Source organism: Camelus bactrianus, chromosome 7, assembly GCF_048773025.1.
Source record: "Camelus bactrianus isolate YW-2024 breed Bactrian camel chromosome 7, ASM4877302v1, whole genome shotgun sequence".
Lineage (NCBI taxonomy): Eukaryota > Metazoa > Chordata > Mammalia > Artiodactyla > Camelidae > Camelus > Camelus bactrianus.
In genome coordinates this window covers 38,901,845-38,922,032 of record NC_133545.1, presented here as the reverse complement: position 1 = coordinate 38,922,032, position 20,188 = coordinate 38,901,845, and the positions used below count along the sequence as shown (strand labels likewise).

General features: G+C 33.5%; 1 protein-coding gene across 20 annotated transcripts in view; it reads left to right on the top strand.

Annotated features, from left to right (window-relative positions):
* Window positions 1-20,188, top strand: part of BBS9 (Bardet-Biedl syndrome 9) — a 462,928-nt gene that overhangs the window by 62,403 nt on the left and 380,337 nt on the right. The window lies entirely within an intron of this gene.

Sequence of the window (20,188 nt, the reverse complement as noted above, 5' to 3'; positions counted from 1 at the left end):
GACTAAGGTATGAAAAACAATTATTTATTCATAAACTTTAGATATATAGCTCTTTTTTGTGTAATGAAACTGCTTTAAGGATTATTTTTCATTAATTCCATAGTACTATGTTAGTTGTTTATAGAGAGATACAGTTAAGTGAATAAAAAACAATTACATTTGTTACTGTTAAGTTTTATGACTAATTGTGATTATTAATTGACTTGTGTATTCATTTATATACACATACATACTTCAAACAAAATGGGTAACTGTTCACTCCTTGTTTTTTTGCCTTATGAACAGTGACTATTTTTCCATGTCAATAAATATAAATCTACGTCATCACTTTTAATGGCATAGAATTTGTGGTTTATGCATGTATTTACAGTTGACCCTTGAACAACACAGGTTTGAACTATACAGGTCCATTTATACCTAGATTGCTTTCAAGAATACATAGTATACTACATGATTCTTGGTTGGTTGAATCCACTCATGTGGAACCATGGATATGGAAGATTGATTGTAAAGTTATACTCAGATTTTTGACTGCATGGAAAATCAGTGCCCCTAGTCCCTGTGATATTCAAGGGTCAACTGTACATCAGAATTAATTTCTGTTGATATATATCTAATGCTTTTAATAGTTTTCTTTTTATAAATCACTGAACGTATTTGTAGTTCTTTATATATTTATCAAAAGCATAAAATGAATACATTCTTATTTTTTAAAAAGGAATAAAAAATGAAAGTTCCTTTTTAATTCCTTGCTGCCTATGAAATCTCACTCTTCTGTCAAGGTAAATAGTTTGGTGAACAACCTTGCACTTTCATAAATTATTCAATGCATTTAATAAACATGTTTTGTTTTATTTTATTTTACATTAATGGAATCATTATATGTTTGCCTGTAAATTGCTCTTTTCATTTACGTGGATGTCTTTCCATGTCCAAACATATAAACTTACTTTGTTCTTGTAAGGGCTTCATAGAATATATATATATTTCATAATTTATTTATCCATGGAGATTGCTTCCAAAATTTACTATTGTGGACAATCTGTTTTTGCATTGACTCATTCTGTTTTGACATACAGGCTCAGAGTAAAGCTCACAGGTAAGTATCCCATTGGACTGACTGTGACATGTATTTTATCATTTACATTTTATTACACGTAGGAGTACAGTAGTATTTGTTGTGGAGAATAGAGACAGTTGGCTAAACATTCTAGAAAGTTTGCAGAGTGTTTGATCAAATGCTGAGCACAGGAGGTTCCTCGCTTCTCATTTACCACGTTTATCTTGTACATTGTTTAATAGTCATTTTAATTAACCTTCTCACTGAAAGCTCATTTGAGTAATGGAGGAGTTCCAGAAAGCTACTGGAGAAAAACCATGACTAATTAGCAAGAATAAAAAACCAACAAGATTCAGTCAGACAGGTTTTTTTTGAATGCTTGTTATTCCTTCCCCAAGGATCTTTCCACATAGCTGGGGAGATGAGAGTAATACACATGAATCTGATATGATACTGAACAACAGAAGTCATCATGTAATATTTTCTACTGATTAATTTTTGAACCCAGTCTTCTTATAAGGAGCTGGTGGACTTGAGTGACACTTACTCTATTTTTGATGGCCTTTCAGGTCTTCATTATCTTCTAGAGAAATAGCATTGTAATAACTTGTTTTCTGACTTTAGTTGGCTTTTTATTATGTGAAAAGAAATTAATAAAGATTCCAAATGTATCAGCTCTTTTTAGGTGTGCTACTCGGTAATTAATATTTATTCAGATTTTTATCCTGGTGAAAATCAAAATCAGTAGGAGTCTGGCATTTTCATAGCTCAGATGACATTTTATAGCAAGTAGAAACAGGGCTTCTCTAAGAAGTTGTATCAGTTACTTTCTGATGAGGTGAATGCATGTTCTGTCTGTTCTCTCCTCACTTTCCTTCCCTCCTCCTTCATCCTTAAGAATAGAGATATTTCATGTATAGAAGGCATTGTTTTATTTCATGAAATAAAAATAGCTTGTTTAGGGCTAGATGTATTTTGTCTACTTCTGTAAAGAGAGTATATATCAGCCATTTAAAAATTTAGGTCATCATTTTTGCCAAAAGTGTTTTAACATATTTGCTTTCTTGCCAAGGTTCAGCTTGTATGTTTGGACATGTGATTTTTAAAAATGTTTATTGGAACTTTGATCTTTATACCTTATGGCAGAGCCAGTCATTGGTAGGGCCTGAGCTTGAGGAATGGTGAGAAGTTTGATGGATTCCTGCCTCTAACTTTTTTTTTTTTTTAAATTTAAGTAACATGATCATTGTATGAAACTTTGGATGAGATTTATATGATGAGGGAAATAAAATAATCTCTACTCTTGCCACTAAGAATTAACTAATCATTATGACTATTTTAGTGTAATTATTTCATCTTTTTACTCTGAGTTTTTGTGCCATAAAACTGGATTCATATTGTATTTTAAGGTCTTTTTCTCACTTAGCAATATCACAAGCATTTACCAAAGCAGTAAATATTCTACTGCAATATAGTTCTAAATGATTGTAGGGAATTTTGTGATATATCACAGTTAGTGGAGTTATTTCGAATATTTTGCTTTTAAAAATACTATGATCATCCTAAAAATTGTATTCAACCACAAAAGACCCTAAGTAGCCAAAGCAATCTTGAGAAAAAAGAACAAAGCTGGAGGCATCACTCTTCCTGATTTCAAACTATATTAGAAACCTATAGTAATCAAAATAACATGGTATTGGCATAAAAACAGATACGTAGATCAATGGAACAGAATAAAGGAGCTCAGAAATTAATTTATGGCAAAGGAACCAAGAATATACAATGAGGAAAGGAGAGTCTCTTCAATAAATAGTGTTTGAAAAACTGGTTTGCCACATACAAAAGAATGAAACTGGACCCCTAATTTACACATCAACGCAAATGGATTAAAGACTTAAATGTAATGCCTGAAACCATAAAGCTCCTAGAAGAAAACATGGAGGGTAAGCTCCTTGACATTTGTCTTGGCAATGATCTTTTTGGATTTGACACCAAAAGCAAAGGCATCAAAGAAAAAATAAAGTGACGTATAACGCTGTATGTTTCAAGTGTACAGCATAAGAATCTGACTTACAAATATTGTGAAATGATTGCCACACTAAGTTTAGTTAACATCCATCATCTTATATGATACAAAAGAAAAAAAAAAGAAAAAAATATTTTACTCCTTGTGATGAGAACTCTTGGGACCTACTTTCCTAACAGCTTTAAAATATTATATCTCAGTAAAACTGGAAAAAGAAATAAGAGAGCATTTTTTAGCACCACAAACACCAAAATGGAAATAGAAATACCAGAAATTTTATACCCAAAAGCAAGGTTGCCTAATGATCAAAATTTAGTAGTAAGGAGTAGCTAGAATATATTTTTCTTATTGAGAAAATGGTGGCCATTCAGATTTGTTATTTCTATTACACTTTTTTGATAAACTCTTTGGAAAGAGAAGTGGGATTGGGTGGGGCCAAAGGGGAACCTTTTCTTTGACTGTATCATTGAAATTATTATAACAAAAATGTATTCATGAGATTATGTGTAGATTTTAAAATAAATATTCACTGCCTAAAAATCCCCCCAATCCTCCCCAAACCAGGTAAGACTACATCAAACTAAAAAGCTTCTGTAACAGTAAGGGAAACCATCAACAAAATGAAAGGCAACCTACGGAAAGGGGGAAAATATTTACAAATCATATATCTGGTAAGGAATTAATATTGAAAATATATACAGAACTCATACAACTCAACAGGAAAAAATCCCAAACAATCCAATTTAAAAATGGGCAGGGGAACTGAACAGACATTTTCCCAAAGATGACATACAGATGACCAGCAGGTACATGAAAAGTTGCTCAACATTACTAATCAGCAGGGAAATGCAAATGAAAATCACAGTGAGGTATCACCTCACATCTGTCAGAATGGCTATCATCAAAAAGAACATAAATAACAAATGTTGAGGATGTGGAGAGAAGAGAATCTTTGTACACTGTTGGTGGGGATGTAAATTGGTGCAGCCACTGTGGAAAACAATATGATGTTTCCTCAAAAAATTAAAAATAGAACTACCTTATGATCCAATAATCCCACTTCTGGATATGTATCCAAAGGAAATGAAAACAGGGGTTTGAAGAGAGATCTGCACTCCAATGTTCACTGCAGCATTATTCACAATAGCCAAGATATGGAGCAGCCTAAGTATCCATCAACAGATAAATGGATAAAGAAGATGTGATGGATTCATATAACAGAATATTATCCAGCCATAAGAAGGGGAAATCCTGCCATTTGTGATAAAATGGATAGATGTTGAGGGCATTATGCTAAGTGAAACAAGCCAGACAGAGAAAGACAAACACTGTATGGTATCACTTATTTGGAATCTTAAAAAAAAAAACCGCATCAAACTCATAGAAACAGGGAGTAGAAATTCTAACAGACACTCACAAAGGTTCAAATGCTGGTAATTTATGACCATTGTATTTAAAAATTTTTCATATTTTAATTTCAGTTTTATTGAGGTATAATTGACACATAAAATTGTAAGATATTTAAAGTGTACATTGTGTTGATTTGATACAGGTATACATTGTTTAAGGATTCCCTCCATTTAGTAACATGTCCATCAACTCACATATTTATCTTTTTTTCTTTTTTTGATAAGAACATTTAAGTTCTACTCTCTCAGCAAACTTCAATTTTACAATACAGTGTTACCAACTACGTATTTTACATTAGATCCTCAGGTCATTCATTTCATAGCTGAAAATTTATACCCTTTTACCAATCTCTCCCAATTTCCTCCACCCTCCAGCCCCTGGCAACCACTTTTCTACTAAAATTCTAGAACTTTTTTCCTAAAATCCTAGAACTGGATACTTTGAACAAAAATTTTTTGATACATGTTATAAATTATTTTATGTCAGAGAGATGGGCCCAGTATACCCTTTTCTCAGCTATGTGTAATATCTATGTCAACATCAGGTATTATTTTTAAAAAAGTTCAAAATCTCTATTTAATGGGCAAAAGTGATATGTTGTTATATTTTCATAATTTAAAATAGTAGTAAAAATATTTATTGGTCACTTGCTAGGTGCTACCACTTAAGACTATGCTAAGGATTTAACCTTAACTTTCTCATTTAATTCTTAAAACAACATTCTAAAATAGGTCATTATTTTCATCTCAGGCATGAGAAAAATGTAGGATTGGCAAGATCAAGCAATTTACCCAAAGTTATGCCCTGTGAAGGATGAGTTTTTAACTTTCAATTTTGTTCATTTACTTAATTGTACAAATATTTTACTTTTTTATGATGTTAAATATTTTGATCTTTTTTTATCTTGTGATCTTTGTATCATTCTAATGAAGACCTTTCCTACACTATAATTCTAAAATATTTTCATATGTTTTCTTAAATTTTCTGAAATTTATTTTCAGATATGATATATAGGGCTCTAATTAATTTTTTTCCCAAATGCTTATCCTGTTGTCTAAGCACTATTTATTATTATTCCTTTTATAATTTTAAATGCTAATTTTCTTATATGCTAAATTCCTATAGTGTCATCAACTTACTCTTAGACCATATTCCTTTCCCTTGATTTGTCATAGTGTGTCTGTAAAGAATGCCAATACTGTATTTAAAAAAATTAATATACTCTATGTTTTGATATGTGGGAGGATTCATCATTTTTTATTGGTCTTGTTTTAAAGTATTTATAGGCCATTTTTGCTTTTTTTCCCACTTTCTCTTAAGGTTTAAAAAATAGTTTATTGAGTTCTGAAAAAACCATGCTAGTATTTTGTTTGCCATTGCATCAAATCTGTATGTTATTTTAGTGCATAATTGATATGTTTATATATGGATTCTTCCCATCCAGAAATATAACATGTCTTACTATGTATTTAGCTGTCCTTTTATGTCTTTTAGTAAAAATTTTACTTTTTATTTATATTAGTTGTTTATATGTCAGGTAGCTCTTCCCTGCCTCTTTCCTTTCCTCCTTCCATATCTCCTTCACTTCCTTCCGCCCTTTCATTTATGTGCCAATCATGGTGGTAGTCACTATGAATAGAATGGTGATAAATATAGAGGTCTTGTGGCCTCACTAAGCTTGGAGAGGAGATAAACATTAAGTAGATAATAATAGAAACAGATGTAAAATTACAAGTGATATAAAGGAAAATATGCCATAATAATGAGGGTGTAATGTAGGGGTATACGGCTTAATTTGGCCTTTCTAAGGAAGTTAAGATCTGAAAGTTGAGTTACAGTCAGTGTGTTAGGAACTTAATTGCTTTGGTTGCTATTGTGAATGAAATCTTTGTTTTATTATGTTAAATTTTTTTGGGGGGAGGGAGTGGAAGTCTGGATATACAACACGATGTTGACAGTTATTTTTCCTGCTACACAAAAGATAATATTCTGCTCCATTCTGGCTTCCATTGATGTTAAGAAGTCAACTTTCAGTTTAGCTTTTGTCCTTTTGCTAGTGAAGCTAACTTTTCTCTATTGCTTTTAAGAGATTCTCTTTGCCTTTGGTGTTATGCAGCTTCTCTGTCGGGTATCTAAGGGAGGATTTATTTTTACTTATCCTACTTGGAATTTATTTGGCTTAAACTTGGATCTTAAGATTGGTGCCTTTCTGTGATTCTGGAAAATCTTCAGCCATTAATTATTTCTTTGAATATTACCTCTTTTGTATTCTCTCCATTATATCCTAATGAAATTCCAATTAGATTTGTGTTAGACAATCTTACCCTATTGTTCTTAACTTCACTTGTATTTTCTATCTGTGTTTCTTATTGATGCATTCTAGATTATTTCCATAGATGTATTTTCCTGTTTCCTAAATGACAGCTGTTTAGAGATTAATTTCTGTTGAAAGTACTCTTGGAGTTTTGTTAACTTTGTTAAGTCTAATTGTTGTATTTTTTATTTCTCAAAGTTTATTTAGTCCTTTAAAAAAATCTGCTTGGTCATTGATAAATTGTTCATGTTTTTAATACATTTTTTTCTTTTAAACATACGTGTGGATTTTTGCATCCTTTGTTGATAATTTCAGTAAATGAAGTCTTTGCGGTTCCTACTCTGCTATTTTTGCTGTCTTTTGCTCATACTCCCTTTAATACCTTGTATATTGCAGTTTTGCCTGTAAGATTATATTCTTTGGAGTTTTATCCATAGGAATGATTGGTGTGTTCCTTCAAAGATTTGAATTGTCTTTTGTTAGGTGCTTGGTTATACTTCTAACCCAGGATCACTTTATACTAAATTCACAGGTTGAGGCTTCTTGGGCAAACCAGTAGAGTGAATTTGGCCTGAAAATCCACCTTAAGATCAGCTTGGAGTTTAGGAGTTCTTAGGAGAGTTTTTCTTTTTCTTTTTCCTTCATCTGGTTCCAGGTTTTGAGATATGCATTTTATTTTACTTTCTCTTGGGCTTGGGGGAGGAATGCTATTTCTAAGTTCTCTCTACACTAAGTGTATAGCCATTTGTGATCTTAGCTTTATACTAGGGGGAGAAAAGTAATGTACAGGATCAATTGGATTTCCCACATAGAGTGCACCCCAAGGTTTTTTCTCCTTTACCATATATCATTTGAAACCATGAAAACTGATGCTGAGTTGTATGGGTTAAGAGAATACCCCAGGGTCTCTGTTTACCTTTGTGAGTTTCCACTTTCACTTAGTGTTTGGCTTCTGAATTTAATTTATTTTTTTAAAGTGGGGGGGGGCATATTGATGTACTTAAAAATACTGCTTTTAGCAAATATTTTTTTCGGTTATTTTAGTGGGAGAATCAGATTTTTATCTGCTAATCTCCTCATCTACTTCTTTTATAATTTGTTTAGTTTTATTTACCTTTGCAAGCAATCCATTTGGAAATGAGACAATAATTAATAAAAAATTATAGCAAAGAATTCACCAACAGCTATATCAAGTTTTGTCTGCAAAGTGAAATTGTTTAACATCTTATATTTAAATTTGATGTTACTTATAAGCATACCAAGTGCATTTGTGATGTTAGGCCATGTTAAATTTGAAATCAGAAAAGAATTTAGAGATTATGTCATTAAGATATCTACTTTATGTGTAGTTTTCAGTTGGAGAAGCAGATTGAAGATTAAAAGATATAGGGTTGAATTTTGCTACTTACTAGCTGTGTGTCCTTAACAAACCATCTGACTTTCTTGAGCCTTAAGTCTCTCCACAATCAAATGAGAACAATAGTTCTTGACGTTCCCAAGTTGCAGAATAGTTGCTAGAGTTGAATACACTAATAATATATGGGCCAGCACTTGTAACCTATTATTGTTCATTCTCAAGGCTTTAATTTGCTTCTGTTAATTTCTTGAGACTTCTATGAGAGAAGGTCGTCAATGCAGTCATAGATTGCTACCTTTGTTCTATATAACCTCTTGAAACCTTCCTATTTTCTTTTAGCCTCCTTTAATTTCCTCTTTGACAGTCTAGCTCAGTTAACATTTAAAGCATATAGAAGAAACTAAGACATTTGAAAGCTGTTTTAGAAAGGTTTATTGTGATATACAAGGAGTGCTGCCTAGTTATACATACCTTTCACATTCGTATCAGATGGAGCTATAGTCCAGTGTTTCAGGATATAAAGTAAAACTAGTTTTTGATAGAGAATAGTAAAAGCTCATGTGATAGCCAGTCAGAATTGGGAGGATTTTTGAAGTCAGTTGCTTTTTGATAGGATTAGATTCTTTGTTTACTTGTCAGTAGAGGGAGCCTTTGCCTTGCTTTTTGATTCCTCTAATGGTGTTTGTAAAGAGCTAACGTATTTATGGAAAATGTTTGTTTCCTCACCCAGCCTAGGCCTGAATAGGAACTAGTTCTGGAACCAGTTTTTCCTTTGTTCCCATAAAGGGAAAACTTTCTTTGCTTTTTTTCTGAGTTTTTTTTTTTTTTTTTTAATAGTAGTGGTTCTTGAGCGCTGATGTGGGGAGTTCTTTAAAAGTGGTTCATGCTGGGATAAACTAGTGGTTCTCAAATGCTATGCACTGTTAAAGCTTTAAATGGTCTTAAGATAATAAAAAATTAGCTAATGCACTGAATTATTCATAAAACCAAACTTTGTTCAGTTAAAGGGCTATACTTAGTGCTGACATTTTCTACTTCCTACTTGTTTTATATTGTCTTTGTAGAAAATATTGGTGATGCTAGTCTTTGTGTTTTTAAAAAAATCTCCCCACTGGGCAGTTGACAAGGTTGACAACCCTATGATGTTCCTGAATAGTTTCTGAAATTTTATAAATTGGTGAAATTCAAGAGCCTGGGGATCACTCCTTTTAGCAAGTACTTTAACAAATAAAGATTGGAATTTCTGAACAGAACCATTTCCAACTTCCTAGTCACCTTTTGTCCTAACTTTTCGAGGAGGTATTTACTTCCCTTTTACACCTACAGAGTGAGACTTAATGATTAAACTATCTGATATTCAAGATATAGATAAGTATAGGTACTAGGGAAGGTTGTTTGATTCCTTTTTTTAAGTGTGCTAAATTTGGAATTAAGATTCGCATACATTCCTGCCATGTTTCAGGTCCTAAACTGAGTAGTTTGCATATGTTCCTTTAAAAAATTTTTACAGCAACCCAATGGGGTATAGATATTGTGATAAGGTTTATTTTGCATTTGAAGAAACAGACTGAATGAAATTAAACAGGGTAGCCAAAGCCTCATATCTAGAATGTATTAGAGCAGGATTCAAAACCTTATCTGCTGTCTTTTTGATTCAAAATCATTGCTCTTTCCCCTACATACTAATACTTCATACTACATTTAATACTTTTCCCATGTTTGTTCAACTTCTTCTTTTATGGTATACCATCTTGCTTTGGGAACGGGGAATAGCTAGAGTATCCTATTCAGTACCCTTTGAGGGGTACTTTTGCTGCTGGCAATAATCACTTGTTTTGTATTGCCCAGAGAAAGACTTTGTACTCAAGGCTCTAATAATTATTAAAGCTTTAAGGTTTACCTGTGTTCTGTTTTTGAAGTTAGAGCTTTATGAAATACTGATGGATTTAAAGATCATTCTACTTCTTTGGTATCTTTTTTTGGGCTGCCACAATTTATTCTTTATGGTAAAGTGATTTCCCTTCTCATTTATATATTTTCCTTTTGCAGTGCTTCCCCCACTCCACCTTTTTTTCCTGTGTCTTTCCATTAGGCTTAATCTTTCTTAAGAGCACAATTATCCTTAACCTTTCCCCTCTCTTCTTAGTATTTCCTATTGTATCTAATGTTGGGCATACAATGAGTACTTTGTCTTTTAACACGGTACTAAGCCCTAGAATAATCTAGAATTCCAACTTCTTAAGTGTCACATAATAAAACTTACTGTTTCAGGGCCTTTGCCATACCATTTTTACTTTGATGCTGTCCATTCATTCATTCAACAAATATTTATTGATCTCTACTCCATGCTAGGGACTGTTTGGGGTGGGGAGGTGTGGTGAATAAAATGTAATGCCAGATCTCAAGGGGTTTTCTTATGATAGTGGTGATATTGTCAAATATCTTGGCCCACTTCATGATCATTGGTATCCTGGTACCTAGTACTACAGTTTGACATGGTTTTCTACTTTCATGAGGGTTCAGTTGACTTGAACAGATATTTTTGGAACACCAACATAAAAGGGACTATATACTCAGTGCTGTGAGCCAGATAGTAAAACCAAAATAGACTTACCTTCAAGGATTTTATGCTTCATATATGGAAGTTTGGGAAGGGAAAAAATACATGCCAAATTTAGCTGTATCACCAGGGAAAATATTGTCATACTAATAGGCAGTGATACAGAATGTATGAAGAAAGAATAGAAGGAGAGTGGGTTATTTATGCCTAAAGGGGATTGGAGAAAGGCTTCAAAGTGGTGGGTTTGGATCCTGGGGATGGAGGAAATGTAAAAGGATTTTGTGAGGTTAAGATGAGGGAATGGCACCTGAGGTGAATTGAACTAGAATAACAAATGCGTAAAAGCATTTAGGGCAGGCTTATGTTACCTGAAGAATTTGGTCATTGGGACTGGATGAGAAGGAATAGTCAAAGTTCGTTTAGCAGTTACATTGAAAAGTTCTTTGGATATCCTGCTTATTAATTTGTACTTATTTTGGAGACACTGGAGTACTTTTGAAGTTGTTGAGTGAGTTGATAACATGATTGCATCTGTATATTAAGATGATTACTTTGGTATATTTATTTTTATGACTTTCATTAAAGATATGGTATTTTAACTTCTTTTAGAAGAATCCAAGGACATTTAATAGAGCAAACAATGGTTGAATGACACACTGAACTTTGTGAGAAGAAGTGACAGTTCAGGAAATTTAAAGTCATCATTGTCATTATCCCTAATTCATTTTGATTTTCTTTTAAAATTGTATGAGTTTAGATGAAGTTGAACCTCGGCTGAGAATTTTCTGGCTTTCGTTATTTTTTTCACAACCTAATTATTTTGTTATAGTGAATTCCGTGTAGACTAGTTTTTTCTTATTCCTTCTTTTGATACACTGATGATTTTAGAATTAAGAGAGTTAACAATATATAAAAAGCAAATATTTAGCTTTTGGAGTTATTGCTTTATGGGACCGATAATATTGCAAATGGAGAATATTTGTATAAAATGAAAGGGTATTTAAATTTTTTTCTTTTTTAAAATATTTTTTAGGAGGGATTTTTCTGGATTTCTTATCATATCTGGTTATTACCTTGAGAAATTTACCTCATTTTGAAACTAGTTATTTAAAAAAATATATACACAATATTATACTCACCCTTTAAGAATTTTTCTTTTGGATGGTAGAGAAGAAAGGAATGCTAATAAATAATGGATTCTGCTGTATGATATCATCTATCTTGTCTTTCTTAAGTGACCCAGGGTCATCCTCCAAAAAAACCAGTGAAAGGGAGGTGGGAGTGGGGAGAGGGGAAAGAATATGTATATGTGTATTGAGGGGAGGGTACAGAGGCATGGATAGCTCATTCCCAGATAGGGCTTTCTGGCACACTCATACTTCTTTAGAGATTTCAATACTTACCATGTTAGGGAAATTGCTATTTTGAGGAAAGTAAACTTAAAATAGGCAGAAAATCATCTTGAATCGATAGCATTTCACACAGACTTAGGTTTTGAGAGACTTTCCATAGTTCTTGAAGTCTTAAAAACCCTTTGCTTTGGCAAAAAGGGTGAATATCTAGTTTTGTGTGTGCTCCTTCCTGCATTAAATTTTATCCTTTTTGGTCTGGACATTTTTTTTCCTCTCAATTTTAAGTTTTTCATATAATTTGGTCTGAAAGGAAGCTGATAAATCCAGTAATATCAATAACACTATTTATTGAATGCTTACCAGGTACCAAGCAGTGTGTACCATCATCTAGTCTTCTCCTCATACCATTGCTTTACAGATGAGGAAACTGATAGAACTTTCAGTGCTAAAATAAGGTTGTAGCAAATCTGGTCTCAAGTTGTGGCTTTCCCATCAGTTCTGATGAGCATGCTTGCCATCTTCATCAGCAGTATCTCCCTCCATACAGTGCCCTCCCTCAGAGTTTGCTGATCTTACTCCTCTTCAAACATACCTCTCTTATAACCCTATAATCCATGTCTCTGTGAATGGTGTGCCTTCTGCTTTTGCTTCTCTGAATGTCTGGCAAACTTTCTCAGCCTGCAAAACCTGAGTGTTGTTTCTGTTTTGAAGATTTTATTGATTCTTCTAGATACTGTTAATCATGCTACCATAGCCTTTTAAATTATTTTAGTATGCCTCTGTTCTTATATTGTTGTAACTCCCATATTCAGTGAACTTTCTGAGGGTAGCAACTGTCTCTCTTATTAGCACATATGAGGTACAGTGAGTGAATGTGGAATTTGTTGAATGAATGTGAATTCTGGAGAATGTTATCAAACCTTTCATGATCATTCCATCTGACAAAGTAATTCACCCAACATTTTGTGCATGCAAGTGATAATATAATGTGTAGGGCCTTCTTTTAAACTCTAACATTGTATTGCATCACATGTAATGCTAATTTAATGAATGGTTGTAATTTCTTTATAATATGTTATTAACCTTGTTCACAGTTTTGGGGGAAAGCTGTGATAAATGGCTTGGCGGAACACACACCAGTGGTCTTTGTAAGGCTATTAAAGTTCCTGTTAAAATGAGACACATTAAAATGTCAAAAAGCAAGTTCATAGGAAAAGTTAGTATATAGGCCTAATTTTTATTTTCTTGAGTCTTAAAGTAATTAGTCTCATGAAGTTATTTATTGGGGTAACACTTGAATAATAGTTGAGAATTTGTATAATTTTCCCCTGGTATATATTTTAAAATATTAGCTATTTAGCTCAACACATGTATCATATTTGTTGATTTCCTCTGTTTACTTAAGGCTTTAAATAAATTTTATTTATTTATTTATAACTAAGTTTTTAAACTTAGAATCTACTTGAACATTGCATTATTTTTAGACATTGCTTTTAGAATGCTCAAATAAAAAGGAATATGAGGGAGAGATTAATAAGAAGCTAGCTATTCTTTTATTCCTCTAATTACCAATTATTAATCATTAATCACAGCCCCAAAGTAGCATGTATCTCAAAACAATGATAGTTTTATTTCTATGATGGTATGCATTAAAAAATACAAAAATGATATTTGATGGCAAAACAGCAATCCTGCAAACTCTAGAAATCCATCTACCATTTGTTTTTAAGTCAGTATCTGTTGAAATCCTACTGTGAACATTTTTATGTCCTTGCTCATAGCAAACTTGTATCATTTTTGAGTTAGGTTTGCAATAAAGATTAAAAAGTTAGTGTTTCAGTTTTTCTGTAACAACAACAACAACAAAATTTTTTCCGTGCATGTGTAAAACAAGCGGAAGTTCCACAGACTTTTGGACTCTTCTGTTCTTATGTATCAGTCTCTTGATGTTTCCTGTCTGCCTTTTTGACTACCTATACAGCTGTTTTTCATGTGTTTCTCAGACTTGGAGAAAGACCAAGTATTTTTGACAGCTGCATGCTGAACTGCAATATATGCTTGGCCACAGGTCACGTTTGCATTTCTTCACTTGTATTTTTACTCAGTTTGTAAAAGAAATATGAGCATAGAGAGATTCAGAAAACATGTTGCATGCTGAGTAATGGTAGTCTTCTTTCATGTATGCCACTCCACTTACTCTGCTATATAGGTTCCACAGGAAGAGAAAGACAGCAGAGAAATGGAGGAAATGGTATTCAGAACTACCCTCCACGGGGCCCTTGTTGCTATAATGATGAATGATGGAAAATGCTCTGGGTCATGCATGGTGGAAAGAACTGATCATGAGGATGGACACGGGAACACACACACACACACACACACACACACACACACGCGCGCGCGCGCGCGCACGTGCGCGCACACACACACACTCACCCACCCCAACACTGCTACACACCATTTTAGTGAATAGACCATAATTTAGTAGAGAAAACTGTTAATGGAGCAGTCAATTCAACATGTAATTGATTACCAGTTTATGCATCATGTTAAAGCTGTGACTATATGATATTTTAACACCGGGAAATGAGACACACTAATAAATATTCATTTCACGAGGCTGCCTTAATGGAACTTTCCTGTCTCTATCCACCCATCCCCACAGGCATAAAAATTATTCTTTGCCTTTGGAAATGAAAAATACTGATTTCCAAAATTCTTTCAAAATGGTTTTGGTAGCGTCTTTGTCAGTTTGTTCCTAGATCTTGCAAATAATATTTCAAATCACAACATTTATTTTTCTCTCATCATGGTTAATTAAGATTAATGAGATAAACATCCAGATTTTAAGTTCTGATGAAATCTCCAACCTTCCTAATTATTTTAACTTTAAAAGATATTTTTCTCTTATAGTTTAGGCATAATTTTTGAGGAAGCATCATTAAGATTTTGACATCTTTTCAATCTGTTGCTTTTACATTTCATTCTCTGTTGGTAAAACTTGATCGTTGCACTGGATCAAGCTTAACTGCCTCTGTATCTTTTTCTGATATATTCTTTTTCTCTTGCAGAAATTATTTCTGCTTTTTCCTTTGATCCCTATTCATTTTACCTACCCTTCTCAGTCTAGGTAGCCTTCTCAGTTGAGAGATAGGATACATTCTACCTCTTTCATGAAACCTTTCCCAGGAAGTTTACTCTAATGAAGCTCTGATTTTCTAAGACTTAGTCTGTTTCACATCATTTATATTTCATGTATTAATTTATGTTACTTTAAAAAATGGGTCCAGTGTGGTATAATGGAGCCTCCCAGGGATCATGTATGCTACAATGGAGTCAGTTAGATTCTGATTTGAATACTAGCTGTCATTTTAAAACTATTTGGCATTAGACAAATTATTTAAGCTCTGTGAGTTTCAGTCTTTTCATGTGTAAAATGGGACTACTGTTATTAAGATTATAGCTGATACACTGGGTAAATATTCAGCACAAAGGTGGTAATATAACAGGTGCTCAGTAAATGGCAATAGTAGTTACTTGCTGTTGTTCTGTATTTCTTATGGCTTCTAATATAATACTGAGGATGTGGTAAGGATTCTCTGAGTATGGTTCATGGCGGGGTCATTTAAATAGCTCCTGAAATCCCATCACTTTTTTGAAGGCTTCTTGTTGGCTCTGTTCTATTAGAACTGCAAAACTCCCATGGCTTCTCTGGACTGTTCTTTCTATTCCCATTATCTGTAAGGGGAGCCTTTGGTATGTATTCTGAAATGGCTTCCAAAACAGTGATTTGAAGGATTTATTTATTTATTTTTGAGTAATGTTTTGGATTGATCCTTACATTTTTCTAAACGTCAGCAGCCAGGATTGTAATAAATAAAGAATTTTTAATGTGCTTAAAATGCAGTATGTGAAACACATAGAATAAAGTCTCAGCCAATCTGATCTGCAGATGAATAAATTATTTTGCCTAGTTTACTTCAGCTCAATAGACATTTATTAATGTATCTCCCATGTGCCAGACATTTTCTAATTGTTGGATTTACAAAGATGAGTAAGATATACCTTCCTGCCTTTGAGTTTAACCTAGGGTGAATGAGAGACACAGAAACAGATCATTTCAATTGATGATTAGCTGTAAGATGGAAGTAAGGATGGGGCTTTTTGGGATCACAGATGGAGGGTAATCAAGGGGGAAAGAGAAGGTTTTTTTGGGAAGACATGAGCTTTATAAAGCCTGTGATGTCTCTCAGAGGACAAATGGGTTGATCTCCTTATTTCAGGGACAGAGACCCAGCTCACCTTCAATATTTATGAGAATTTATTGCCTGTAAAGTTCACAAGTGGGTTTGGCTCCAAGTGAGGCTTGATGCACTGGCTCAAACAGTGTCTTCCATGGCTCTCTTTTAACTGCACCCTGGTAAAAGCCAAATGGCTTCTGTGATTCCAGACCCTATCCTCCTCACATATTACTCCCCAGGGGGAAGAGTAAGTCTTTCTCTAGTTTCAGCTCAGTTTAGGAACTTAGTTTCTTTCATTGGCTGTAAATAACCATCCCTAACCAAGCACTGTGACTAGTGGGATACTAATTAGTTTACGTAAGTCAGGGCCTACTTACCCTCAAGCTTAGGATGAAGTCAGTCTCGTTCAAGTCTCATGGCTGAATATGGGAGGACAGGGGAAGGGATGACTGGGAGGCATCCAGCAAATGTTCATTATACCAGGAGAAGAAAAGTGTAAGTTTTTTGGGGAAAGGTAATAATGTAGGCAAAAACAAGGAAGTATGCACCATCATAATGTGTGTAGGAATAGCAAGTGGTTAAATATTAATACAAGTGGTTAAATATTAATACAACATGTAGTACAAGACTTAGAAAATAATTATAGGATAATAATATGATGCACTGTTTACCACCTGCTTCCATATATTACTTCATTTAATTCTCACAACAGCTGACTAAGGTAGGTACACTGTCTTGCAGGTAAGAAAACTTGAGCCCAAACTCACAGCTAATAATTGATAGAGCTGGACTCAAACTCAGATTATCTGACTCTAGAGGCAGCCCATGTGGATGTTACAGTATATTAAGTACTTTCCTCTATATTGCTAGAGTTTCAGGAAATAAGACTTCATATATCATGCTAAGGAGCCAAGTTTTCTCTGGGGCTCAACTTTTCTTCAAGCTCTAGCTCTTTGTCATACCATGTGAAGACAGTGGTTTCAAACTTTAGCATGCATCAGATAGCCTCTAGGGCTTATTTAAGTCTAGACTTGCTGGGCCTTAACATCATAATTTCTGATTCCGTAGATCTAGAGTGGGACCCTAGGATTTGCATTTCTAAGACGTTCCTAGATGATGCTGATGCTGGTGGTCTGGGAGCTACACTTTGAGGACCAGTTCCTTAAGTTTCTTTGGGAGACTGAAGATTTGTTGTTCAATGACATTCAACATATTGAAATGAACTCACATTTTACTGGTACTTCTTCTTGGAAGTATACATGCCCTTACCTCACATTCTATAATAATACAGAGAGTATATTTTATTACAGTAATATCCTCCTCCATAAGTCAAGGTCATTGCATAAATGTTTCATTGATTGGATTTCTTCTGCCTTTGATTCTTGACTCATTAAGGTTAAATTTGTAGTTCTCCTAGGTCCCACATAATTTGCTAATGCTAAGTTCCCTCCTTGATGGTTAAAAAAGTGCGTTTGTATACAAAAGGAATATATTTGAATACTTTGTCTATGTTTTTATTGTGAAAAATTTAAATATCAGAAAAAGTAACAGGAACACCCATATTTCCACCATTTGGAGTCAACAATTGTAAATGTATATACATGTATACACATACTTTTTTTGATGAGCCATTTGAAAGTAAGTTACAGGTCTTGTGCCACTCACTTCACTTCTAACTATTGCAGTGCACAACTCCCTATAAGAACATTGGGTAATCACCATATCATGATCACATTTAGGAAAATTAACAATTCCTAATGTTATCTAACATGCTGTCATATTCCAATTTCTCCAGTTGTTCCAATGTCTTCTATATATGATTGTTTTTTGATACTAGGATCCAGTCAAGTAAAACTGAATTTTAAGAGTCAGTAAAGCTGAATGGATCTTTTTTTGTTTTCATTTTTCTAAATGTATTTTATTCTATAATTTAAGGAAAGAAGGACACATAAACACATAGGTCCCAAATATACATCACTCTGTGCAATCACTCATTTTCCTCTCTATTCTACAATCCAGATCAAAACTCTTAATTGATCATTTTGTCTTCCAATTAACATCTTTACAAGTGAGAGAGTCCAACTTTATGATTTACATTAATTAAGGTTTGATGGTAATTATGCATATATATATATATACAAATATAGGATTTCTTCAAAGCTGAATGGATCTTTAAGCTCAGATAAGTTCTGTGTTATTTAAGGTACAAGTTTGATTGCTTTAATAAAGACCCAACTTAATTAAGGAAGATGTTTATTTCTGTCATATTTAACCACCTAGAGATAAAGTGGTCCAGAACTGGTAAGAGGCTCTACTGTTCTCAATACTGCTTCTGTCTCTGAAGCTAAGATAGCTATTCCAGCCCTACCATCATGCTGGTAAGATGGGAAGGGGGTGCATACTCAGTCCTTTTAAGGATATGTCTGAATATACATATTATTCTGCTCCCATCTCATTGACAAGAAAGTAATCATATGATGTGTCTGTAATAGAGGCCTGGACATATAGGCTTTATTTTGTCTGGATGGCCATGTGTCAGAAAATATGGCTATTGGGGATTGGTTAGCATCTGTGCCACAAGTTCTTTACTGCAAATGACTGAGCTATATATACCAAAATGCATTAAATTCATTTACTAACTCCTAGTACATTATAATATGACATTTCTCTTCTTGAGACATATAGGGCTAATAATTGTTCCTAAGCTGAGCCCTGTTATTCTTTTTTGAATTATTTGATACATAGTTTATAGATGTTCTATTGTCTTTTTGTTAGGGCATAGCTGTCACTGTTCACAGTATCCTCATACCTTTTCTAATTTGTTATTTTCTTTTCTCCGGGCTGGGGAAGCAGGTAATGATAACCATCATAATAATGCTATGATGTACTATGCTTATTGTATGTTTTATGCATGTAATACAGTATTAGAGACTATTAAGTCTATCTCTAACTTTAGGACTCTGATGCACATACATTCATTTTACAAATGAGGAGGGTGAAGCTCCTGGAATATCAGTAACTTGTTAGGAGAACTACAATTGTTAGTATCGTAATTAAAATAAGAATTGATACCCAAAAAGTTGCATGATTTTCATTACAAAGTCTTTGCAGTGTCTATTTTAACTATTTATAGAGGCATGGTTATACTTTTTCATTTTTGCTGGGTACAGACAGGAAGTTTGCTAAATAGTTAAATTCTGGATAAATCAAGTGCTCTATCTAAATATACCTCTGTGAATACACTTGTACAGCATGCATACACACACAGCATGCACACATATCATACCTTTTTGGGGAAATCTTTAATAAGCATAGCAGGTAAAGAATAGATTAAAAATCTTAAAACAGTGACTGCAAAACCTACTATGCATTGTAAAAGAATCTGAACATAGAGAAAATATTCTTCAAAACGGCATTAGTATGAACAATCTGTTTCTCTCTAGAGATCCCAGAGTGCTTCAGATGTGGTTTTAGTGAACATATGCTAAGACAATATTCGACCTGAAGTATCTCTCAAACTATTAAATCTATTGAGTCAATCAAGATGGGGTAGAGTATATTGCAGTAATAAACACTGCAAAATCCCAATTGTTTCTTTTTTAAAAAACTCCTTGGCAACTTCTTTTTTTAAAATTTTTTAAAATTGCCTTTGTGTCCATAGCTAGAAACAATAAGAGTGTCATCCATTTCTATGCAATTAATATCTTTTTGAGCAAAATATTCTTTACATTTCAAAATTTATACTACATTGGCACTGATATTCAATATGGAATAGTTACTACAGGACTTACTATATATGGTAAATATGAGTTAGAGAAGACTAATTCGAAGATTGACTTTTTATTTATTTCTTCAGTGAGTAGCTTAA